The sequence below is a fragment of the Falco rusticolus genome, chromosome 10 (genome assembly GCF_015220075.1).
Source record: "Falco rusticolus isolate bFalRus1 chromosome 10, bFalRus1.pri, whole genome shotgun sequence".
Taxonomy (NCBI): domain Eukaryota; kingdom Metazoa; phylum Chordata; class Aves; order Falconiformes; family Falconidae; genus Falco; species Falco rusticolus.
This window is the reverse complement of record NC_051196.1, coordinates 12430505-12458278: the sequence shown is the minus strand read 5'-3', so window position 1 is coordinate 12458278 and position 27774 is coordinate 12430505. Positions and strand designations below refer to the sequence as shown.

At 35.7% G+C, this 27774-nt stretch overlaps 1 protein-coding gene across 1 annotated transcript in view; it reads left to right on the top strand.

Moving 5' to 3' along the window:
* The window catches only part of ELP4 (elongator acetyltransferase complex subunit 4), a 149965-nt gene that overhangs the window by 75751 nt on the left and 46440 nt on the right, over positions 1-27774 (top strand). The gene's annotated exons all lie outside the window — the stretch shown is intronic.

Here is a 27774-nt window from a genome sequence, read left to right as displayed (position 1 = left end):
GTAGCCAGTTCAGGTTCTCTTTACCTGGTATGGTGTACTTCACTGAATTGTTTTGTCAGATGCTGTCAAGCCAACCTACCATTGTTAAAGAAAATCAAACTAAATCATTTTGGCATGAGCCTTCCAGGAATAAGGCACAGAATATGAAGGGTTTGATGAAATCAAGGATTTGATTTCAATATTGTAAAAGACTGCCTGTCAAAAATGTATTACATTCTTTCAAACAATTTTGAATAAATAAACGTGTTTAAAATTGTGACAGTACAATTTAGGTAAAGTTTTGGGAGATTATTTCTAAATTATAATAACTTGAGGTAAAACAATACTTGGAGTGCACCTATTTAAAAAGAAAAAACCCTCTGAATGCTAATGCTACCTAGAACTGAAGTCAAGTAGTAAGTTTTATGCGGAATATATGGAATTTCAGAATACTTATATCTTGTGAACATGTGGAAAAATTAAATTTGAAAATACCACCTTCTTATCATGTAATACTGAATAATGTACATTAAAACATTTCGATATTCTGAAGATGAGCACAGGAAGGTACCGTTAACTTTTAGATTGCATTTGAACATTTGTAATATTCTGAAATCTATTTCATAATTAATTTTGTTTTATGGGTTGTTTTGCATTATGCAAGTATAACATGAGGGCTCCATTCGATTTTTCAAAACTTTAACACATAATACAGTGTATCTGCAGTTCCTTGTCAGTAAACAGAACTCATATATATTTTTATTTAAACAAATAATTATGTTGTTTAGAACTACTTATACCATAATTGTGTTGTCGCAATTGAAGAACATGCAACAAAGTCATTAATGCAATTAAAGGTCACTTGTACATATTGTAATGGACTGCTCATTCACAGGATCTGTGTTAAGGGTCAGTGCTGCTGCATGAAATGGATTGGCCTTGTTCAGTCTGTAAATAAATGGGTCAACTTATCTTGTATTTGCCAGACAAATTCCCGCTTTCATAGTATTAGAAGACAGGTAGGCTAAAGAGACCCTTCACAAAAATGCTGGTTGGTAAAGATTAAAAGAAAATCTTTATCTACAAGGATTATCTTTTTCACTGAACTGGTAGCGCTTTTTAGATAAAGGTCTGTGGGTATAAGTTAGAAAGATATTGATGGTGAGTCTTTAAGAAGCAAAAAGCGTTAAGCATCATATTCAAAGTAGTTCTCAGCAGGAACTAAGTGCCACCACTATTAAATGCTCTTTAAAATACCACTAAGTTTTAATAAAAATATGGTATTTAATAGTTGTATAATGTTCTCAGTTTACAAAGAATAACAAAACATGCCATTACACAGTGAAACAGATCTCTGAATTTTATATATCTCTATAAATGCAGGAAAATAAAAATTAAAGCTTATAGGAAGTCACATATTCTCAACCACAGGTGTACATCATACCTGAACCTTATTGAAATGCATTTAAGTTGGAGTTCAGGGCTGTCACTGAAAAGAACGAGAATAGAATGATTTTATATCTCCACATGGATGATGCACATCCATCTTGGATCTTCTTGTCTCAGTATGGTCTGTTATACTTTTGATTATTGATCCTTGGGCAGAAGGTGATTCAAAGTGCCCTGTAAACTAGGAAACTGTAAGATAGCCCCATCTAAAACTTGGAAAGGGTTAAAATGACATTTTCTAGGAAAACAGAGCGATGTTGCCAGGTGTTTGCTATGACTAGCAACATGCTTAATGAAACAAATTCCAAAGTGTTTTATTGCAGTTTTGCAAATTCAAGATTAAGGGTTAAGATTTCCAGTCTTATGAAAATATTAGTGATTTTGGATGAACATAAATCTGTAAGGAAACCACAAATTTATGGTTTCTTTAAATTTTTTACCTCTACAAAAGCTATTCCGTAATATTTTGCAGATCTGCTTATTGTACTGATTCACAAAGAATATTACCCTTTACTGAACTGTTAATTTTTATTGAGAGCAAACATTTTTTCGTAGTCTGAAAGACTTAGCAGAAGTGCCAAAGGAGACAGGAGAAAACAAATAGACTGCAAAGTCCTATAGGTAAAGCAAAAATGTTCTGTAACTGTTGTGCAAATACTGCTCTCTGCTTTGGCTACATTATGGGGTATTATTTGTGACTGAATTCCAGAGTACATCTTATTTTTATATTCCTGGCCAAGAGGATTGTGCAAAAAGTAGATTGTCATAAGCAAAATGGCTGAGGACTACAGTGCCTAAAGCATAAATAAACTTAGATTTTGGTCATGCCATCTTTATTGCTCTCTTTCTCACAATTGGTTTAGTTGCATGTTTTTGATTCTTTTTTAAATCTGCTTTTTCTTGGTTGTATTACATATGGTTTTCCAAGGTTTGTGTTATCACACACAATGCAATTTAAAATTTCTCATTGCACATTAAAAACTAATAGCTTTTGAAATATCAAGTGAGACTGTCTACAAGAAAAATAATACTATTTATTGCAATTAAAGGAGTATTTCTGGCCAGCTTATTAATTATAATGTAATAATTGTAGTAATATTAACTCCCTTCAGAATAATAGCCTGAAATTGAATGGAATTACCAGGTAACAGTTTAGCTCCCTCTTTCTTCATTCCTTCTTTCTGAAGAAAGTGAGCAATAATTGTATAGTGCATAACTACAGCTGTATATTCATACCCATGAAAAATAAAAAAAAGTCAGTTTGGGAGCCAACTTATACCAGCCATAGGCTGCTTGGCTTTCACGGAACAGCTGGTAGTGCTTGCTGAAAATAATTCACTTTAAAAGCCTCATTTCAGGTGTTTAAGGTTTGAGAAACCTGTGCTTTTAGCCTATGAAAATGCTATCAATGAGCTCTTCATCTTTTGTCCTGCTTCAAGTCTGTTATAGCAAAAATTACTGAAGATTTTCCTCTGTTCATAAAACTCGTATGTTTGAAAAACAATTACCAAACAGACTTACCTTTCTCTCCTATTAAACCACTAATCTTTGGGCATTATGTCTGCTTTAGTCATGTTTAAAAGTAAAAGCAGATACAAATAAAAAAGTTTATCACTTCTGAGCAGGAGAATGTGAGCATTGCTGCGCAAGAGAAATTAGTTTCACCTTGCATCCAAAACGGTCCTTGCTATTCTTAATCTGTTTGCTTCATATTTAAAGTTTTTAGTAATCCTTACTAAGGAGCTGCACATTCACGTGTTCTGAAAAAGATAGGCTTTGTGTGACCTGCATACGAGTGTTCGAGGTGAACAGCTTGGCCAGGGTAGCTGTCTTGAGGGGACTTCTGAAGTCTCCATGATATACCCAGAATATCTGCTGGGGGTTTGAATAGAACCTTAATGGTGTATTTGTAAGCAAAACATTTCACGTGTTTGGATAATGGCTATAAGTGACCTGCCTTGTCAGCGAGTGGTTGGCTTCAGACTCTCCAGCTGGAGAAGTGAAGAACTGTGCAGTTGGCAGATAGGTTTGGGCTCTGTGAGTGGCAGAAAGATTTTTAGATTTACGAAATGGTTACATTCTACTGTTCTTAGTCAAGTATAGTTTTCTGACCTGCACCCTTACTTGCTTTTATTTGTGAGCCAGTTAGATTAACAAGAGGAAAAGTTTTACCTTGTGTGCTGAGTCTCACTGGTATTCCTTGCTTTTCCAGGCTTCTGTGTGCAATCTGAAATTTGAGTGGTTACCAGCATATTGGCCCAAAGTATAGCAGAATATGATGATTTAATATGATATTCAAAACTTCTTACTTTAAATCTCATGTATCACATTAAGTGGAAAAGAGTAAACTAAGGAAGACCTTGTTCTGTTGTTTGGTTTGTTGGGGTTTTTGGCTTAAAGATGTAGGTGTCCTGGATTGGTAGTGCTCTCTTGCAGATTGGAGTAAGACCCAAGTACAGTATGGTGTAGCTCCACTCTTGGGAATGACCAAGGAAAGTGTGTTCATAGATATAGCCACGGCTTGTACCCATCCTGATATACAATATGTGTGATGTATAGAATAAACACATCCATCAGCCATTTTAGCTGCCCTATATTACTAACTGAGCAGCATTTTATTTTCAGCTCTTTATTATGTGGTGTTATCCATTGGTTGCATCTCTTCTGTCATGGATCTATTAGGGATTTAGTAACATGTTGCTTAATCAATAAACACTGTACTCTCTTAAAAGAGTCAGTTATGTCTCAGGTCTGCAATCTAAAGCTCCTGAGGCAACACCAGATACTTCTTAATCAGTACTTCTCACCTTTTGGTATAAGGCTTTGTGATTCTGGGCGGATTACAGGTTTCCTCTGCTGCCTCAAATCCCCTTTTACAAACCTTTAGCTACCAGAGAGTAGTGTGATGGGAGTTATATGAGCTTTTGCTGCTATAATGTAGGGGAAAATGTTTCTTCTAGGATCAGTGTTTATTAAGAGATATGAGCTTAACTTGTACTTATTAATTCTCGTAATTCTTGTTGCTGTTAAAATAAGGAATTAATAAGAAGGAAATCTAATGTTTGTATTTAGATCTGCTCTTCAATGGTAGCATAGCCATGGGCTGTTTGTGCTTGGTCTACATCATCTAGACTAAAAATAGCCTTCCTGTCATTTTATTGGCAGAGTTTTAGTTATTCCTTTAATTCTGTTTAAAAATGGATAGAAAGACAGCATAAATATTGAATGTGTGCAGATATTCCAGTAAGAAACTAAAAGGAGATTCCAGATGCTTTGAAGACCTGTATAGTTAAATAGAATTCACATTTTGCTTAAGTAAAGAGGCATTTTGTGAATTATGATCATCTTTAAATGTAGCAGGGTGTGTGTGTGGGGGGGTATTTGTATCATTAAAGTAGCCACTTTTAAATAAATAGGAATTAACACATATTTGCTTTATTTTATTAGTATCCTGTTTAGGTATTGTTCTCTTAAGGTTTCAATTACATTTGTGATAAGAAATTATCCATAAGGTATTTAATTTCTCATCAGTTAAATAAAAACCTACATTATTTCTAATTTTTCTTTTAATAAAGTGAGGTTTTGCAGAGTAAGATGAGAAACCACTACTGCTTGCTAAAATCTTGAGCAAGCAATAGTCTGAAAATTTCTGGTTTGTTATGGTTTGTTTTTTGAAAACCTTTGAAAACAGCAAAGGAGGACCTGGCTTGTTCTTGTTCTGTCCTAAGAAAACACGGGCTACTTTTGGAACTTGCAGGACCACAGTTATAGTATGGAAAAGACACAGTTTTGAGGTGTACTTACGTCTGTGTTGGTTTTCTTCTGATCTGAAAAGGGCATTCTGGCTTTGAAAAAGCCATGAGAATTAGATTCAGGTTACTGAAACGCCCTTAAACCTACAAAGGAAAATTTTTGCTGTGTTCGTAGAGTAAGGCTCTAAGGTGGAAGGGTTATACACTGAAAGGATTTTTCAGTGGATTACTTACCTCCCTATATAAGAAGCACTTTTTCCTTGTGTAGTCTGAACTAAAAATTATATGCTTACCATGGTCTCTTCTACTTTTGCTTCTGCTGTCCTGTTCATCCACACCCTGGTGTGTATTTGCATCCTTTAGGACAATGTTATTCTGCATATACAGTGTAGGAGTTGCCTGTGCTCATACAAATAGAAGTATCTGGAATACTTTCTTGCAGAATGTATTTGGGTTTCATTATTTTTTGTTTCTCGGGTTTGTTTTAAAATTATATTGTTACTTTACAAATTGATCAAAAAAATCAGCATTTTTTGAAGGTGCAGTAAGAGAAGACATATTTGAAAGTAAGTTATGTTAGCTGCCTCTTTTATGGAAGGTTGTTGGTGTTGTTACCAATGAGATTATGAAAAGAGAAGCAATCACCGTTGCATTTTTACGTTAGAACGTCCAAAGTAAAGTGAATAGTTGCACTCCATCTGTTGCAAGTGCATAGCTTTGACATAGGGGGGTATCAGTTTTCAGAACCCTTAATCAAAACAGAATATTTACTGGTGAAAATTAGGCATAACTACAGTATTGTTATATGTACAATCTAGATATCTTGTAAATATATATAAAAATAAAGCAGAATTTATACAAAGCAAGGAATAGTCTGTTACAGAACATTTTTATTGAGAGGAATATCACCGTTTATATGAAGTGTTTAGTTAATGAATATGCAAACTTTTTAATGAGGGTTTTTAAGCTTTTTTTTTTTTCCAAAAAAAAAAAAAGGAAGTATGGTTCTGTACACAGTTACACTCCTGGAAGATTTACTGTTCTCAGCATAATAAAAATATTGTAAAATTACTTCCTATCTTGAATAATCAAACCAGCTATTCTTGTTTCAAGTTTCATCTAATATATTGTTCTGTATGGTTGTATGATAAACACATTATCCTTGAACAGGAATTAAGAGTAAAGCTGCCAGGAAGGGGTTTTGTTGTCAGAGTAGTTCCCGCCTCATGTTTTGTAAGAGATTTCATGGTCCCATTGTAAAGAGTGGATGATTTAAAACGTGTTCCCAAGATAAACTTTCCCATTGTCATTAATGAGGATGGATAATACTGAGTGACAAGTGCATTAGGAATGACACAGAAAGAGCTGTTAGATTTGTCAGAGCATATCACTTCAGGCAATGAAACTTGAGGACATTCTCTTTTAGCAATTTTTTGCTATTTATTAGAGAACCAAGGATTGTGATTGCTCACACAGGTGGATTTTACTGTTTTGTTCATTAAATGTTTAGGTACTTTTGGAAAGGTAAAGGTGATAAAAATGACAATTGTACTCCACTGTGAGGGATGCTAGTGATTGCTTCACTTACAAATAGTTCAGCAAAACTAATATACTTTGTATTTGTTTTAAAAATATTTATTTGGTGGATAATTTTTAATTTGCAATGTTTTTACTGAACACAAATGCTTAAAGTTATATAATAAGAAGCTCTCTGAACTGTCATAGTGAAGCTTCTGGGATAAAGAAGTTTAAAATTAGGACACTATACATGTAATTTACATTGACTTAAAAAATTGTATTTCTCCATAGAGAAAGACTTTTTAAATATTTATCTCTGAGTAATTAATAATGTATGACTTTTTCTGGTGTTTAAAATCTTTCCAAACTACAACATGCCTATCAATTTCCATTTTGAACATGCAATTGGTCACTTTTTCGCCTTGATTCATCTTGCCTGGCTGCCAACCAAATTTTGCCTGTGTGTACCTTCTTGACACTAATAATGACTGAGTTTCTGTTCGTTTGCGTGCAAGATTTCCCAAGCGGCAGTTTGGGGCTGGGATAAACTATCTATCATGATTGCGTACAACTAATCTGCCTCAACCAAACCACCCAATGATTGAAATTGCATTTGACAATTCACCTCTCCTTGGCGTGCCTGAGGTGAACATAGCTACAGACCATCCCTGGAAGGGCATAGCAACTCCTCCATATGTTGGGGAGGATCCTTTTATTTTTGTCAAGAGACTTTTAGCAAAGCATGTATAGGCAGAGTTTTTTTTTTTTTTCTTAGACTTCCTTGCTTTCAGATGCATGGCTGCTGCTTTCTCCTAACCAAAGTATTTTGGTTTTGTGAAGCATTTCCTGATTGTAAATTCATTACAATTGTTAAACTTTTTCTCTGAGATAAGCCAGCATAATACTGGATGTATAGCAGATAAAAAATTCAAGAGGTATTTAAAATGTCATGTATTGTTTATTAGAATGTTATGCTATTAATAGACCAGTAGTGCTAGTCAAACATCAGACAAGATGCCTGTTACTGTGTTGACCTTTACCAAAGCTTACACCTGCTTGGAGCGTCTTGATAATACAGAACCTAAGAAAGAATGACAAAGCAAAATCTGCTTCTGTCATATACGAAATCTTTCAATTTTTTTCCAAAATGTAGATTTATTTATATTATGTATACTTACTGGTTCAAAAAAGCAGTCTGTGCAAATACGATCTGACAAAACAGAACCTTTATTTCTGGGTAAGATTACTCAATCATCAGAGTAAAAAGCTTACTAGGACTGCTAGTTGCTAAGTATTGTCCTTTTTGTATGAAGTCCCTTTTATCCTAATAGTTTAAGTAATAACCTCTGTCATCAGGAGTGCTACTTTTCATTAGTGATGTGTATGGTTAGCTTCATCAGGTGTAATTAATTTGTTCAAATACTAAGTTTCTGAATAGCTAGGGTAATAAAATTCTATTGCTAGGGAGATAATTTATTTGTAGTTTCCTGCTATAGTTCCAATGTATTGAGTTAAAAGATACACTGTTTTGATATATGGGTCCTTCAAACTCAAGATATTCTATAATTCTGTTGTAATCAGATTCAGCAGATTAAATTCAAGCTAAATTAATTATATTTTTTAAATGCTTAAAAGCTGAATGTATTACATGTATCCATTTTAGTTGTGGGTAGAAAGCTAAGTAATATGGGTATCATGCTTTCTGTAGCATTCTCAACCAACAAGTCCAGAAGAATCAGGACCTTTTTGCGTATAAAAATCATTAGTCTTAGTAACCAGCTGCTCTGAAGGCAGGGGAGAGTAACAGCCACACAGGCATGCTCAGTTCACTTGTTACAGTAGCAATGTACTAAACCTACCCGTAATTTATGTCCTGCTTTCCATATTTATTCATTTCTTTGTTATAATTAATTTTGTTCTCAATCTTTTTTCTTTGAGTATATCTCTGTGGCACTGTGCAGTGCCCTCTGTAGATCTCTAAACCAGCTGTCATGGATACAAAAAGCAATATTGCCATGTTAGACCTGGTAGCCCAAGCAGAGCACCCGCTTAACCACAGATGTTTGCATCGTATTGCCTCGTGTTCTTTTCCTGTGTAGTAACTAGTTCGTTTGTACGTGATTCCAGATTTTTTTTTCCCCTTGGTATTAAACATATCTTAAAAAATAACTTCTTAAATTTTTAGGCTGGATTTGAGATTTTCTTGTGTATTCTTCCCTGTCTGACATCAAAGCTTGATGACTTGGCATAGTGACCCTCCTCATATAAAATAGTTCTTGTCCACATCAGAAGAAGCAGTTGTTGTAAAAAATGGTAACTTTTTCAGGCCTCTGCTATTACATATTAAATATCTATATGTTTTTATGGTCTATAAAACAATGTTAAAAGGGGTTTAGAAGTGGCAGAGCAGTTTCATCCTGTTCCCACCACAGTGCCAAAGAAATTATGAGAGAGTGATTTGGATTGTTGGGGTCTGCAAATACATCAACAGTTTGAAAAATTGAAAGTTCACATCCTGCTATTCGTATTAAAGTAAGGACTGATGCTGGTTACGGAGTTTTTCTTTAATCTTGCATAAAAGGAGTTTGATGTTGGCCTATCAGTAGATACCTAAAATGAAGTATCACAATTCCAGTTACTTAAGACATTTTCAAGTTTTTATGCAAAAACTCAAAAATCTGACATTACGAGCAACTACAGGTTTAAAAATAATTAAAAAATAAAGAGCAGAGTAGTCTGGGATATTTTTATGATATATTTAAATCTAAATCTTGGAACACTGGTGAACTGCTGATCCTGGAAAACATTGCCTATTAAAAAAAGATTATTTTGCTTATGATGACTTACAAGTATATATCTACTTGTCTTGATTAATCCTTCTTGTTACCCTGAGTAACTTCTCAGTCACTTCTCAGTGCTTAGATTTTCTTTTTTCGTTTCAATATTCCAGTATTGATTTCTTAGGTAGTTTCTATGCAACAGTTCCTTGTCTGTCTAGAAGCATACGTGACAGCTCCTTTCTGGGAGTACTGAGTGTCAGTAACTGAAAAGGGAGATTGCTGGTTTTATAATGTGCAGTTTTATAGTACTATGAGTTTGACTTCTGGTGTACTCAGCCATATTAATCACCCAAGAATGGTTTGTGACTTATAATTTCAATGAAAATGTAAGGTTAGTAAGATATGAAATACATGGTAACGACCCAACTACACTTTTGGGACTGTTTTTTTGACCACTTCCTAATTCTTAACAATTAGCCTTAAATGAAGATTATTTTTTTTTAATAAATCTGTGTATTAAAGTGATCAAGATACTTTGTTATCTGCACCAGTTTTGCATCAAATTGGTCATAGTGTCCTAGTATGTGCTGATGATTTAGCCTTGTGGATTTGCCAAAGATATGAGTTTGAAATTATTGAACAAATTAGTTTAGTAGCATTGTAAGCATTATTTCCTGTCAGTTATTACTTCCTGTCACTTAGGTATATCTTTCAGTTTTACATAATTTGTTAAACATAATTATGTAGTACAGTTACTTCATGTATTGTATCCAAGAAAGATGTGCATTGTAAAGAAAAGGTGAAGCTGCCCAAAACGAGAAAAATTAATTATCCTTTTTTAAAATAAGCAGCGAGTTTTAAAAGAAGATCGGACATATTTTTTTAAAATAATCTTGTGAACTTTAATTGTACATTTAAATTTATTATACTCATCTTCTCACACTCACTTATGCCCTCATCACCAACCAGTTCTGACCTTAGGATCTCTAAATGTACTTAGATGCAATTAATCATTGAGCATTACATTTTAAGATGAAAATGCAGTTATTTGTAATTTCTTCCAAGCAACTTGTCTATATTAATGTAAATAAGATCATTAGAGCGTCTTGTGTATTTACAGGCAAAAAGAAGTTCTTTTCATAAAAGAAGGATTTTCATGTATTTCTTCGTGTTGAGTGATGCATATTGATACAGGTTTTATAATTAACAGATTTCAGCCATTGCTGACATAGGCCTTACATGCTTGCAGATTTGAATATAGCATACAACGTGGCAGGTATAAGTGGTGTCATATCTCACTAAGTCTTTCCACTGGAAGTCAGTAGTGCCCAAGCTAGATCATAAAACTTCTCACTCTTCTTGAATGTCACTTGTGCATGGCATTTTAGGCTTTAAAAGTGATTCAAAATCTTTAAAGCATTTTAAATCAGATATCAGACAAGACTGTTGGGATACAATGCATGTCTTTATATAAGAAAAAGAAATACTTCCTGTTTTGAAAAATTGATTGCAAGTTACACTGGAAAGTTACAACTTAAATAAATTTATAAAATAGGTAACTATTACAGTAGCCTTCTAAAGTATCAAGATGCAACAAACAGCAGGAATCACAGATTGCTATGTGGAGGTGGTCACTTCCATTAGGATGAGATTGTTTCTTGTTAGACCAACATATGAAAATTTCCCAAGTTCAAATTAAATATATTCCCTGAACATTTTTTTTAATATATTTAAATATCTATGTTCTTATAAAGTGGAAGTTTGAATAGTAAATTTATTTATCATAATCTGCCCCTGATCATGCTTTAATGGATTTGGGATTGCTAGGTCCTATGGGTATTCATGCATCCTAAGTAACTACAGCACTTGTGACAGCAGTGAAGCTACTGGTAAGAAGTCTTCAAGACATTGAAACATCATAAACAGCAGATAAAGTTGATGCACATCTAGTCTGTAATTCAAGGAAAGCTTCCTCATCAATTTCTGTATCTACACACACTGCAGTGATTCGTAACAGCTTTGTTATTGTAGAAGCAAGAAGAGATCATTACAATGCCTTTGTATTACAGAAGCATAATTTTAAAATCCACTTTAAATTATTGCTTTCGGAGACTGAAAATAGAATAGATTTTTAAACTTCTACTTTGAAAAAAATAGTAATTTTTATAGACGAGAATGTAATTCTCACTGTCATGTTGATGAAACTTCACATATTGTCGATCCTTTGAAAAATACTCCATGGACCACATGTAATTGCGAGCCCTGAGATATGACAGATGTTAGGAAGGTGTCAAATCAGACTTTCCATTGACTGAAGACCTTATGTAAAAATGTACAAAAACCTCATTTGGGGTTGGTTTTTTTTTGCAAACAGTGAGAGCTCTTTACACAAAACCATACTGCAGAGACTGCTTATTTGTGAAACTGAGCAGACCTGTACGTTTTGGGTAAATAGAATCAATAGAAAGCTGCATGAGCATCTGGTTTGATACATCGGTAAAACCCACACCCATTCCTTAGAAAAAAATGGTCTGAAAGTAAAGCAATAGCAGAGGCATCATTTGCCCTTTCAGAGAGCAGGACAAATCTTAGGGGATTTATTACAATTACAATTTAAAACAAGGACACTTTGGCTTAACTAAAGTTGACCCCAGGAATTCAGCTGACACTCTTTAATTTTTTTCATAACAGCAAGTTGCCAAATAGACATAAGAGTAAATGGTCACATTGTCTCAAATGTACTATATTTTTTTAGACTATGAAATAAATGACATGCATATATCTAGAGGGAGAAACTTTTTTTTTTTTTTTTGGCACAGGATTTATTGAATTCAGCAAGTTTTTACATAGTAGTTTCAAAAAGACCTGATCATTGTTCAGGTTATTTGTCTTAAAATACAAATACTATATCCTACAAGCATATATGATAAGACTGTGCTGTCGGTTCAAAATAAAGTTAAGGCACAAGGCTGAGAGAACGTATGGGATTTTGAGTGAATTGTAAATTTCATCAGGCATGATCTGTCACAAAGCAAACATTACTAATTACAGGACTGTTCTTCACAATAACCAATTTATACAAAAGTCTTTTTAAAAAGTGTAAGAGCTAGCAGAAGAGAGCATGCAAAAAAAAAAAAGGTGTGGCATGTACTAGAATAGAAAACCACTGTAAAAATCATATGATCCACTTTCAAAATTGAGTAGTGATTTTTCCATCAGAGCAGTCTGTCAATATGTTGTGGTATTGTGATACGTTGCCATGTTTGTGTTTCAAAACTAATTTTGGGAAGCTATTCATTTTTAAAAACAATGTATTAACATCTTATAGATGCTGAGCTACTTTCCAACATTTTCTGCTGAACTTGCAACATTACCATACATCAAGAGAGCTATTGGAAAATATTTAATTAGCAACATTCATACTGTAAGTTTTAATGCTGACATGTACTTTATATACAGTTGCAAACTGTAAAAACTAACTAGATAGAACTAGAAGTGGTAAGTCAGGCCTCATAGACAGTGGTTGTGATGTATATTCTTTATATAATGCTGTTTATATCTTTGAGCTGTGGTCACTGTTTTTTGGCTGACATTCCTGTTCATCCTGTATTCTTCTTCATCTGCCCACCTTCCTCATCTGTAAAGATGTAAATCTGTAGATCTGTAAAGATCATGATAGGAAAACCCAAGCAATCTTGCTCATCTTGGAGGTTGGACTAGATGATCTTCAAAGGTCCCTTCCAACCCAAACCATTCTATGATTCAGACAAGACCCCAAGACAGATTTCAGGTTGGGTGGGTGGGCAGTTAAGGGACTGGGGTTTCATTCTATCATGACTCTATCAAAACATACAAGGCAGTATATTTATGCAGTCTCTTGTAAATGACAAGTACAAGATGTGCAAGCCTGGCTACAGCTGATGTACTCAGTTCACATTCTAAGAGCATTATTGCTGGTTTTGAAGCTATGTCATTCAGACAGTGATAGGTATCACACACTCTCCCCCTTAGTATATATGATGTATTTCTATTTAATGTGAAACACTTGACTGGGACACTGACAGTTAAGTAGAGATCTGCTGAACACTATGGTCTGCTGGACCTGGACTGGGAAATCTCATCAAATGCGTTCAGGACTGTGTACCACTCAGCTTAATAGAAGTCAGAAGCAAAACATCCATTGCCAGGTCTCTGCCCCCGTTTCTCCCATCTTTCTTGCAGAAAGTTTTTGGTATCCTAACCATGCCAGGCTTCACACCACAGCACAGATGATTAGTAGATCTCATTTTTTACGTACACCTCTTTCTCCCTCGCAAGGAAGTTCCTTCTCAACAGTTGGAAGGGTGATGTGTTGCTTTGTTGAGTGAACTGCGTTCATTTGTTCTCATAAGTCTGTCATCAAAAATTAGATCTTAGTCCCTGTCATTCTGGATTAATGGTTAAGGCTAAAGGAGTCTCCACGGTCCCATATCTTAGCTGGACAAAAGCTTGCTCCTGGTCTAACTCCTCTGGTTCCTGTCTCCCTCTCTTGTAAAATGCCATTTCCTAAGACTACCTCCTTCTTCAGCAGTGCCTCAAGAACCTTCAATCTTTTTTCTCTTTATGGTTACCTTCTTCATCTTTGCCAAGCCCTGCAGCAATCAAAAACTTCTTGTGCAACTGAGATGTAGAGGAAGAGAAAAACCTTACATTTTCTCCTAGACCTTTTGCAAAGACAAAGGAAGAAAGAAAAGAAGGGCGGTGTCAGGAAAGAAAGCTGGAGAAGTCTTCTGCAAGTCATGTCTTTTGGCCCTGTTTGCCTGTACAGGTGAGATCGTGCAAAGAAAAGTCATTGTACTGTGGAGAGAGCTACACGTGCATGGACACAGACACATAGACACACTCTGACCCTATCTCTAATTCTCTGGCTGCAGCTAGAATAGTGTTTTACAGCTCTATTAGGATGAGGCTGGGAGAGCTGTTCAGGCTAACAGTGCCAGTCCTTATCTTCTTAAGCAGAGGCAAAAGTCAGTAACTTGCTGTTAGGATTTCATCAATATACCCTAAGTCTTAAATAATTTCAGCCTGTAAGTTCTATGAGATAAGAGGTTTTCATAGAAGAGGAAATTTTTGAGGAATTGTTGAAGGAGTGTAATGAGATAGTTTATGAATTTTCATACGCAGAGCATCCCAAAGCTAAGAAGAAAAAGCAAAAAATAGATTTCACAAACAGACACAAGTATGCTGCTGTTTAAGAGGTGATATTTAAAGTGATATTAAGTTGCAAGGACCTTGAAAATCAAGAGATGTGGTTTGTGTTTGCTTCAGTAATAAAAAATGGTATAATAGAAGGGCAGAGAGAGGCTGGTGTTCCTGACCAACGCACTGGGCTAGTAAAATAGTCATTGCAATGTTTAGAATATATCTGGATTGATTGAGACAATAAAGAAAAAGACTGCAGAGAAGTAATTCAGGTCTTGACAAGGGAAGCATAAAACATATGGACTGAGGAGAAAAGTTACATATTAGGAGTGTTCTAAGGGGGGAAATATTGCTTTCTTCATATTTTTGATGATGCTACTTAACTTGAGAAATGAACTGTCACAATCTGAGTTTGCAGTGTTTAAATGCTGATGTTACACTATTATGAGCTATCATCTTATCACTGTAATTAAATCTCCTTGTATCCATTATCGCAGCCAGTATTATGAAAATCATGGCTATGTTGAGGGGGTTTTGATACTTCTTCCACTTCTTGTTTGGGTTCCTTGGTTTGACTGTCAACTTTCAGCTGCTGAATTCTATGCAAGAATACTGCGACTACCCTGACTGTTAATGTAAATTTGATTGAGGTCTCGTCTGATTTAGAAGTACTGTTTTCCCGAACAATGTTTTCACAAGCACACAGCCACCAGTCAGCTAGAATCTATGTGTCCTGGTAGCCATAACGTGAATGAGTCATAAAAAGCAAGTGACATAAATAAGCAATGCAGTTGATTTGCTTCTTGATTGGACTATAAATAATACTTCAAGTGTATGATTTCAGAGCCCTGTGGAGCAAAGAATGTAAAAGCTAGTGGGAATATCAGACAGCCCTGAAGAGTTCCAGTGATATGTATACTGCTGCCTGTAACAAATGGCAGAGGATAGCGTTATCAGGCTGAAGTTCATCATGGGCATAGACTCCAAGGTATCCTGGTTTAACATTGTGAATCAGCCTTTTCTTCTGGATTTCTGCCTTTAGAGGAGCAGTGTTTTGACTGTAGGCGATTTCCGTGTAGTCATTCACTCTCTTTGGTAGTCTGCATGAATGCTTCCATGCTCAGCTTTGTCTGAAACTCAGATGAAGCCAGAAAGTTGTCTACAGTGTGTCAGCTGTGTCATTGCATGATGCAATGGGTGGGAGCAGACAGATCACTAGAGGTTCTTTTGAGTGCAAAGGTTTCTGTAGTCTGTATGAGTTTTTCCTGTAATCGAGCCTAAATGTAGTGAGAGGAATTAACAGAGTAAAAAATTAAAGGGGTCTGAGATGACAAGGCTAAACCCTTATGGGGGTATGGAAGAAAAGCGAAAGGAAAAAAATAAGGTGTGCAATGTTATATAGTTAAGAGGTGAGGACAGAATAAAACACTACACAGACAAAGAAGGTAAGGACATGGAGAATGACTGATTCAAGGCTTCAAGATGATTAACTATGTAACAGGGTTTTAATTCATTCTTTTCTAACAGTGTTGAGGACAGGTTTTAGGTCACCCTTGCCTAGCAGAAAGGTAGTGATTGTAATTCATTGAAGACAAGGTGGGTGGTATTTTCAACCACAATGCCAAACAGCCATAATATCTGAGAACAGTTGTTCTGCTCAGATGTCTTGGTTTGTCTAGTAGATTTGTCTAGATTTGTCAGATCTTTAGAAAAAACAAAGTGCTGTCTCAGTGGTTTTAAATTAATTTGTTCTTGCAACTGGGATTTAACAGTTCCTTTGAAGCAATTATTATTTTAGTACAAGTGTATATGAGATGCTACCTGTCAATGAGTACTTGGGGAATCCTCAGTATGCAGATCACTGACCTGATAAACTGTAACAGCTCCATGGGAGTTGTTATGGTCTGTCGCATCAATGAGTATTTAGGGACTCTTTAATATGTGGATTATTAGGACACTAAAAACGTCTGCAACCCATTGTGTCAGTGCAGCTGTTCCACATGAACATGAAGATATTACACAGCCTTACAGAATGTTGTAGAGAACTTGACTAAGCTTGTGTAGTAGCCATGATTTTACATTTAAAAAGTGGTCTTTTTTAACTTTTTTCCAAAATAAGAAATTTAGGCACTAATCCTCGTACTAAACTTGTTGAGTTTTGATTTTGCATTTATAAAAATTGACATTTTTCAGTTACACATTTAGTGAACAAAAATCTCCCAGATTGAATTCTGTGCTGATTCCTTCCCTACATTTTTGTCTGCAGTTCAGGAAGTAAACAACAGAAGTAAAAGAAATTGTCCCATCTAGAAATGTCTATCCAAAGAGTAAGCCAGGAATAAATTATAGCATAAATAATCCTGTTTTAAGTAGTTTTCTAAGATAAAGCAAATTTGCTACCTTAAATGATCAGATCCATATATGAAGTTGAATTCTTCATCTTGCTATTCTTCATCTTGATCTCAAAGTATCAAAGATTTGGGTTAGATTTTTCTTGATTTTTTTTTTCTTTGAATTTTCTTCTATAAATGAAGAGAGATTACTGACTTCCTTAAAATAAGATTTTGATCCTATGGGCATGAGTAAAAATAGTGTTAGATAGAGCTTTGTAACCTGCTCTTGAAATGCAAAAGTGAAGAGTTTAAGGTAGTTGTGTGAGAAATTTGCACAGGAAAATAGTTGTGATATTCACAGAGTCTTGCTTTGTCATCTTGTTGCATCTTCACCCAGTCAGATCACCAAACTATGTTTGAAGCATTCTTGTAGGCTGTACATCCTAGTGTAGTTAAAAATCATTTTCTTTTTTTTCAGAGCAGTGTTTGAGAAACTGTTCAAGATACTGGAATATAGTAAATTTTATATTACTTAGGAATAGTTTGGCTTTTCTTCTGTGACACAAATTCATTTTTGAATGCTGTACCAAGGAAAGTAGTTTCACAGGTCAGGTGGGCTCCTTGTCAGGATGTATTCTAGGTTTGTACCAGCTACTGTTGTAAATTAAGCAGAAGTTTAGCTGCTTCAGTGTTTTAATGTAGTATTGCTAACTTTCGTTACAATTCTCTGTGCATAAGAAGAAATATATAATAAGGAACTGTAAATGCCAAAGCGGCAAGTAATGAATATTGTTAGAGTAGAATGTAGGTCCAAAGTCCTTCATTTTTAAATTTTTAAATTTTGCCTAGATGTTTTCTCTAGGTAATTAATATGAGAAAACACCTAGCACTGAATTTAAGGGAAAAAAAATTAAATGGTGTTTACTTTCATGTGTATTTACATCTAAAGGGATGTTGTATAGATGAAGCGTAAAATTGCAGGTTTTGATGTCAGAATTTTAAACATGATTTTTCCATTTGTCAAAACCTAAAATAAATCTGCAGTTTTCAAGTACATGCCCTAAAACTGCTGAAAAGCTGTCTGGTTTGTAGTGGTCCCTTTACTACTGCATATCTGTCACAAGGGAAGGTGTGGAAACATGTGGAGTACACATTCATGCTCGTACTATTAGAAGAAACCCACTGTAAACATCCTCAAGGAGTCTGTAAGTCTTTCCCCAGTGTTCAAAACACATCTTAAGCTTAATGTTTTAAGTGAACAAGAGAGAAAGATGTCTTACTTAGAGTACTTTTAAACTGCTTCCCTCTCTTGTAATTCTTTGTACAGTCATCCGGAATAGTTCAAGCTATTTTCCAGTCAAATTTAACACCAAAGTAATTATACAACTGCAGGTTTAGTTTTATAACTGACAACAGTGGCTGGGTTTGTGAGCTTTTTCCCCAGTTCACTAATACCTTAAATTTGAATTTTGCCTTTTCTGAATTGAGATTTGAAGAAGCTGAAGATGCAGTGGTAGCATTTTAAGCACTGAATGCTATTTTCTGCCTCTTAAACCAAGGCAAGCTGTGAAAAGCCAAGACTTATTAGGAGGAGTTGTCAGCATAAGTTTACACCTTTGACATACACTGAGGTTCTGAATCACAAATGCCAACCAAGTTTGCAGAACTTTATCTCATGAGCTTACTGCTATTGTTTGGTCTTTGCCCTTGGTTAGGAGGAAGAAACATTCATTGCACCTGAAGGTGGTGTACCGCTCGCCTCAGTAGTAAGGGGGACAGCATATACAGGCGTGGTGATTATCTTACTCCTACTTTCCTTACATTTCTTTTGGCCCAAGTAATGATTTTGACTTCTGATACCCATGATGACATGGTCATTTTGCACATTGCAAATTTCAAAAATAGACTATATCAGATCTAATGAACTGGAATAGTGTGTCAATTACCACTGAAAGATTTCTTCGTTGTCTTTTCCATATACTCACCCACTTTGCCTTCATTTAGCTTTCATGTTAGTTTAACATTAGGTGATTATCACAAAACAGATCTTTCAATTAACTTTCCAGTATTTAAGGTCTGTATCTGACAAATTATCATGATGATAACACATTGTCAGTCAACTTACTTAATACATATACTGTTTCAGAATAATTTGCACAAATAACATCAGTAAAAGCACTCTCTGACTGGTTTTTATTGTGTGCGTTCCAGCTATATGGGCTGACAGTTGATATCCATAGGGTGTTTGTAACAGAATTCAGAAATGCATGTGTGAGCCTTGCCTTCTCCAAATACTGTATATGCTTTCAGAGAAGGGGATGTATATCCTTTCCTACTTCCTATATACCATATAGCTGAGACAGAGAGACAGCTCTGTAAATATATTTCAGGTTAAGTGGGTTGCTTTGGTGGCAACGTTTTTCATAGCCTCAGAGATCTCTTCTTTCCCATCCATCTTTCTACCTTAGCTTTGATTACTGGATGGTTTTTTTCCTAGAAAGTCCAGGGGATCTTCTTTTGAGACCACCACATAGCTTCTTTCTGTCTGGTAGTGAGCAAGCTTTAGGGTAACAATGAAGGTGATTCCTGTCCAACAAGGGAGTGTTGGACCCTCCTCTAAATGATACTTTGTGAGAAAAACTGCTTGAAGCCCCCATAATGCAAACATTCGTGGGGAGGGGAATTCAAGGGAGAAGAAGAAGCACCTTGCACTGTGTGGTGGGTTGACCCTGGCTGGAGACCAAAGCCGCTCTACCACTCCCCTCCTTAGCTGGACAGAGGAGAAAAAAATAGAATGAAAGGCTTGTAGGTCGGGGTATGGACAGGGAGAGATCGCTCACCAACTACCGCCATGGGCAAAACAGGCTCGACAAGGAAAATAGTTTAATTCCTTACCAATTAAATCAGAGTAGGCTAATGAGAAATAAAAACTAAATCTTAAAACACCTTCCCCCACCCCTGCCTTCTTACTGGGCTTAATTTAATTCCCAATTTCTCTGCCTTCTCTCCCCAAGTGGCGCAGGGGGACAGGGAATGGGGCTGCGGTCAGTCCATCACACATGGTCTCTGCCATTCCTTCCTCCTCAGGGGGAGGGTCCTCACACTCTGCCCTGCTCCAGTGTGGGGTCCCTCCCATGGGAGACAGCTCTCCATGAACTTTTCCAACATGGGTCCCTCCCACAGGCTGCAGTTCTTCACACCCTGCCCCAGCGTGGGTCCCTCCCAGGGGGTGCCGGCCTCCAGGCACAACCTGCTCCAGCCTGGGTCCCCCGCAGGGTCACACGTCCTGCCAGCAAACCTGCTCCAGCCTGGGCTCCTCTCCCCATGGGGCCACAGGTCCTGCCTGGAGCTGCTCCAGCACAGGCTGTCCACGGGGTCACAGCCTCCTTTGGGCACCCACCTGCTCCAGCGGGGGGTCTCCATGAGCTGCAGGTGGGGATCTGCCCCACATTAACCTGCGTGGGCTGAGGGCACAGCCTGCCTCACCGTGGGCTTCACCACGGGCTGCCGGGGAATCTCTGCTCCGGTGCCTGGAGCCCCTCCTGCCCCTCCTTCTGCACTGACCTGGGGGGCTGCAGGGTTGTTGCTCTCACATATTCCCACTCCTCTCTCCTGCTGCAGTTGCTGTTGTGCATGTTCCCACATAGAAAATTAAATATGTTACCACCATCGCAGGTGGGCTTGCCCTTGGCCAGTGGAGAGTCCATCCTGGAGCCAAGCCAACTGGCACTGGCTCCATTGGCCATAGGGGCAGCTTCTAGCAGTTTCTCACAGAAGCCGCCCCTGTAGCCCCCCCAGCTGCTACCAAAACCTTGCCGTGCAAACCAAATACACACTGTAACTCTTTCTCAGGTTTTCTTATGAAATATCCATTCATATTTTCAGGCATTCTGGAGCTGAGATAAATTAAAAGGATAGGGTACCACTTTTATGGCTTATGCATGCATGCAGTGACAACAGCATTTATATGTGGTGTTATGACTAAGGGTAAAACCTCTCTGGAGAACATTTGTCTACATTATCATAGAGTGAAGTATGATAGATAACATACCTTGATGAATAAACCATTATAAGTAATTAATCTTTCTTTCTTCTATTTGCCAAACACTGCAACATAGCTTTTAAAAACATTGAGAGATATTTCTACTGAGAAATGAAAACTGTGAAACAGATTATGAGCTAAGTGACAAATTTGTCATCCTCACACAGATACTTGATGCATATACTATTCTGTATAAGAGCAAAACAACCATTTATGTAAATAAGGTGAAATAGCCTTTACATGAAATGAAGTTGCAGATCAGAGGTCTTAGAACATTCGTGATTTCGTCTATATGAAAGCCTTAACATTTGAAATGATGTCCAAATATGAACATTTGATTACTGTACTTCACCATCTAATGTTACTCTAGTAGAGCAAGATGACAAAATATCTAAAGAATTTGTGTATTTCAAGGTGCTTTCAGTTCTTTTTATGTATGTACAAAAATATATTCATCTAACATGTATTAAGGATTTTAATAAATGCTTGAAAATGGATTTCTTAATATGCTCATTAGGTTTCTGAGCCTGCTAATTCTTTAAGGAAATGAAGAAAAAATAATGAAATGATGTTACACAGGTACTTAATTTTTTTTATCTCTGATACTACTCTGGTAATTAATGTCTGATTTATGCAAACTAGACGATATCTCTTACTGGACACATTACTGTCAAGAAAATATTACTTGCCTTAATTATCAGTAATGAAGCAGGGATAAGCTGCTCACTTAGATATAATATATCTAATGACCTTTTCAGCTAGAGGTTATGATGAAAGGTATCAGTTTCACAAATTATGCCTCATTCAGTTTCTGGCCTTTGTCTAGATTAATGTTTTGAGGATGAGTTTTAAAGTCAGACATAAATTGTGTTTGGTGTTTAAAATTGATTTAGTGTCTTGCTTTTAGTACATCATTTTCTCTCTTATAAATTACACTAAGCCTCATTTTTATCTTCATGTTTTGTTATGAAAGTCAATAGTTAAGTCTAGTCTTGTCTTATTAACTACTGCTGTATATTTTGACAATCATAACCAGCAGAGGAAAGCTTAAATAAGCATTTTAATATGAAGCTGTATCATGATTTTTAAAAAGCTTGTCTTCAATTATGTTTGTTTTAAAAAACTTTTTGATCAAAGTTTTTTTTTCCTGATTCTTGACATATAAACCGATTAAAAAACATAACCTATCTTAACTGTTATTCTAGTTAATATCATTAGGACTTAAATGGGTAAAGTTAACCGTGTTCTACTTTTTCCTTAATTTGCCTTCTACAATGTGATCTACTCAATAGTATCTGATTAATTGTATAACTGTGATAGCTTTTATATACAGTGAGTATGTATAGGAAGTATTTCTCTGTGTCCTTAACGACTCAGATCCAAATGGATTTCCACTGATGTCGTCTATTCAGTGAGCAATTTGAGTCTGTGACCTAAGTGTAATTCAGATTTTTTTGGCTGACTCAGCAGTGACATCAAGAATGAATCTAACAGTCCATTTACTCTGAAGGCTAAAACGGTGCAGTGATACTTAGATTTTAAAATTTCCATGTACATCAGTAGCTTTTAGAAAATAAGTTCTATTTTGTTCTCCTCTTGTGACTAATTCTGTAAGAATCCAGTCATATTGTGTTGCTTCTACATCCAGCATACTGGGGTTTGGGCATTTCGATGTAATTTAGGAAAACATCCATAATAAAGGGTCAGTTATGTCTATACTGATATAAGAAAGGAAGATGTAGCATGATCATACATCAGCTCAATGTGCTACTTATTTACCATTTAGAATTGTGGTTGATCTGCACATAGTAAGCAATATGTCCATGGATCAATTTAAGCAGTGTCAACCTTCAGTCCTACAGCCAGCATTTGACTTGCTTCCAGTATAGTCTATTGAGCTCCCATAAATAACTAAACCCATGATGGTAGTTAAGATGGATGTTCCTTAGGTCTCAGCTCGGTTTTGAAACCACTCTTCAGTCTTCTGACACAGGAGTGGAGCTGACAGTCTTTAAAGACTTCAGATCTCCAATTTCCTTGGAGGAGTTAAACTCCTAGCCTGTGTCTGTGTTGACCAGGGTGTTGAGACAACTACATCTTACCTTCCTCATGGCAAAACTGTCACACCATCCTGTTCTCAGCCTGCCTCTGTGTCCTTAACACCACGAGGGAGTCAGAAAATGTTGGGCTGGCTTTTATCAGAACTCTCTTCAGTTTGGCTTGGCAGAAATAAACCTATCAATAATACAGGTGATTGCTCAGATCCACAGTGTGATTTTGAACAAAATAAACCCAACAGACCTTAGGCTAAACTGAGAGGAGGGAGGACAAAGCAAATTGTTCTTTAGAAAGCCTGAGAGATATTGAATTAATTGGTGTAGCAGGAATTAATCAGCTGGTCCTGATTCTACTTACCTCAACCAAAGAAAAGATTAAGGGCGTGATGCAGAAGGAGGCAGCCCTGTTCTTGCCATGAACACGTTTTTTAAGATGGCTTATTCCCCAGCCTGGACTGTGTGCAACCTCCTCTGTTTAGTCGAGATTCCACTGCTCTTCTGTGTGGAGAAAATAAATATTTCCACATTTTATAGTGTTGATTCCAGAGGTTTTGACAAACTGTTTGCCATCCTTTTCACAGGAAAGAGGGAGTATGATGAGTACTCAGACAAGGAACATGCTACTCTTTTTTCCTTTTCATAATAGTATATAATAGCTTTCAAAATTGTCATTTTTGTTATGTATTTTTAAAATTTTAAATGGTCACTTGGGGTTTTTTTAACATTTGGATATGTCTCACTTTTCAAAAATGTTAAGTCTAGTATGCGAACAACAAATTGTGTTTGATTTACATTTTGAACTGTTTGACAGAGTCTTATATAAGATACACTGAAAAACTTCAGTTTATTAGAGATACAACCCTTTGGACCTTGGCATTTCTTGAAATGAGGTTAAGTAATTAAACAGTAAGTGGGACCTTAACAGTGTGGTTATTAGGAAGACAGCGGCAGTAAATGTAAATTAAATCATATTCTTCTCTGTCAAACACTGTTTTATTGTGTTAACAAACAATGAAGAGAGGAATTAAATTAAAGTATAGCTACAATGAATTTAAGTGTTATCAATAGCGTGTCAAAATGAGTTGAAATCATTCGTATGACTAAAGGAGAACTTAAATATATTCAAAACCAGAGCCAATTTTTTAGAAGACTGTAAACAGAGTGGGAAGAAACAAAGGTATTAAAAAAAAAAATCAAAACCAACTTACCCAGTGGAATAAATTGAAAAATTGTTGGAGACACTGGATGAACTGAAAAATAATTTGATAAGTGGTAACTTAATAATTAAGTAGTTAAATACTTAATGTGAGAATGTGGAAATACCAAATACATCAAATCATTTTAAATAATGTAAGTAAAAGGAAGCACCTCTAATAATATAAAGCCATTTATCTCAGTTCCTTACACTGCTTGAAAAATACTTCATTCAACTGTTTTTCAACTTCTTACATCAGCTGCTATGCGTTTTTACTCCTTCGCATCTCCTTAAATTGTAAAACTGCCAAAATTAACAAAAATATTATTAATTAATTCAGTGATGGTAATTTAAGGTAGGTGGCATGAACATTCACTAGTGAGGAAGTAAATTGCCTAATGTGTTTGTCGATCTAAAAAGCTCATGTAAACTCCCAGTCTGTATGGAGGATTCATTTTTTTTCCCCCCAGATAACTGTAATATAAATTATTTTGCATTTATGTTCTTAGTTCCTTGTACTAGGGTTTCAGCAAAAGGTGGCATTAATTGGCTTGGACCAGTGCTTGAAAAGATGTATGAAGGTATTCTGATCACTGCTCCAAATTAAAGCCTAATTAATTGATTACATTTGGATTTACAAACCAAAGTGCATGGACTCTAAAATCACTGTGAAAAACCCCTGCAAAGCATTTTCCAGTTGAGTTTTTCATTAATGCAACAACAATTCTCTTCCTCTTGAGCAGTCCTGTAATCCTGGTACAGTTTAGGTATCTCTTATTGGTAACGTGTCTGATTAAAAACAGTAAAAATACGTAGAGATAGCAATAGGGTATTCACGCTGTAATCTTTCCTTCAGCATGAATTGCAGAAAATTCTTACAGCTGTACCTGTGAGTCTTGCATGGAAATGGCTCTTGGACCTTTCTCAAGATTAACCTCATGGAAACTAGTCTGCCACCCGGGGCTCTCTGCTAGGCACAAATGTAAGCTTCATGAAACCCTTCTGCAGAACATTTGCTATGCCTTGCTTCAGCCCTGCTTCACACGCCAGGTACAAAACGCAATTGCAGACCAGACCAGATAAACATTGAAAACTCTCACTGTATTATTAGAAACTTGAAGGAACCTATGCTTTTCATGTAGTTACATTGGATGACTGTTTTATCCACTCCAGCTCCAGCATGGTGTATGGAGTGTAGGTTAAATAGCCGCTAATATCTAACTAAATTAAATATTCTCAACAAAACCTGACCTTAAGGTAAAAGTCACAGTGATTCATTCTCAACTGGCCTCAATCTACACCCCTGCCTGTGCACCCAGAATTAACCACAGAACTCCTGCTGATGTTAAAATTAATTTAAATGTAAATCTAGATTAATCCCAGATTTAATCCAATCCTCCACATGTTGCACATTACATACATTCTGCTTTTACAATACCATCCTGACACCTAGGTCTATAATTTTACTCCAGAAAAAAATATTTGCGAGATTAATGGACTATTTAGTAGTCCATAGAACCACATAAGTAAAAAATTTAGACTTTTGCTGCTGAACAATAACTTTACAAGGCATTGTTTTAACTGTCATTTCTGTTTACTTGAAAACAGAAAAAATGGAGGAGTGATAGTAATAGTATGCACCCCAAAGAAGAAAACATGAAAATGAAATATCATATCAGAAAGGAACACATATAATAATGGGATTGAACTTGTGGATGTGTTTTAACCTCTATAATATTACTTTGAAATCCTTGAAGTGTGATTATATAGTGACAAAAATGATGGCGACATTAAGTGATTGCTTTATGAACCAGAGCTGCAGCAATAGGCTCTGTTTACATATGTATTAATAGCATAGAGATATGTGAAAAAAAATCCTAAAATTTTGAAAATCCCTTCAATATTAGTAGATTTAATATCATGTGGAAGTCCTCAGTCATTGTAGTTGAAAAAATGTACATAAGTTTCTGATTTTCTGGAATTTTGTTACATATGTTTTCAAGTCTATCTTCTAAATATTTTAAATGTTATTACAGCACTGATTAAAATATACCCCAAAGTTATTTAGTTAGGTGCTTTCCAAATTATAAAATAAATTATATCATGAAACATTCTTATTCTCATGATTACTTCGCAATAGTAAGATAGTAATGTTTTGGAATATTGCATTTCACTGGTACCTTTATTGGATTTTAACCTGGTTTTTACTGTAAAGCACTATCTTGCATACTCAGATACTCACATACATGCTAGTAAAATTTCATACTTTAAAAATTTGGTATTATAGTAACCACAGGTAGAAATACAGCAAAGATCTGCTTGGTTTAATACTGCTAAGAGAAAAAGGCTGGGAATGATGAATCATGAAATTACAAAATACATGTAAGATAGAATTTTAGAAGGTAGTTAAGTAACAGAAATGGGTTCAGTCAGGGCTTCATATGCTACTTCATTTTAGAAAAAGAACAACTAAAATAAGCTGGTACTAGCAGTATGTTCAGGTTGATTTCAGGATCAGTGAAGCAATGCTACAATAAAGTATTACTAAAACCAACTTAAACTTAGTTTCAAGATTTACCCGGAGCATAGTGTTATTTTTAGGAAGGGAATAATACTCAAAATTTGAAATCGAATGACAAAATAATATATATGACACGTGATACTAAATGAAGTTAGTGGAAACAGTAAAAAATCACCCTTTAATCTAGAAGGTATTGGAAACAAATTGGGTTTATGTAAGTAAAGTAGCTTGTATAAATGAAAATAGTGGTCTAAATTACACCAGAGGATAATGCTGATAATTTTGTCAGATATCTTTCCATTCCTAATAATCTTTTCTGTGATATTACTTGAAAATATTAAGAAATATTGGAGTAAGATGTTGTTTTGGTTGCTCGTGTAGGGGTTTGTATTTCTCAACAGTTCAAAAAAGGAATCAAAAATTCTTCAAATACCAATTAAGGTCTCCAGCAGAAATTTTACATCAGTCCTTTGGCTTCATTTAGCTATATATATATATAGTTTTCTTAAAACTGCCGGAGTAAAAAAAAGTCTCATCTGCTTTACCTCTCAAGATATATGCTGTGAAACTTCTATTTAATTTTGTCTTCAAAAGTTAAGTACATATGGGTTTTCCAGGATCTCTTCCTCTCTTAGCCATAAAGATTAGGAGAAACTAAACTTTGCAGTATATCTGTGAGATGTGTTATGTTCCTGATTGTACGGGAGGATTAATAGTTTGTGTTCTACTGTCCTTGTTTTCATAATCATATCTTAGTGGTGAAGTCACACAAATTTGATCTGTAATACAGGAAAGTCATAAATGCTGACGTTTAACCTGAACCAGTAAGCAAACAAACCAAAGGAAAACAAAAAAATTAACCAAACCCAAAAAAACCAAACAACAAACACCTCTGCATTCTTTGACTCTCCATGCCACATTCTGAGGCACCAGGTCTGAAAAGAAGCTATCTGCAGGTCATCAGAAG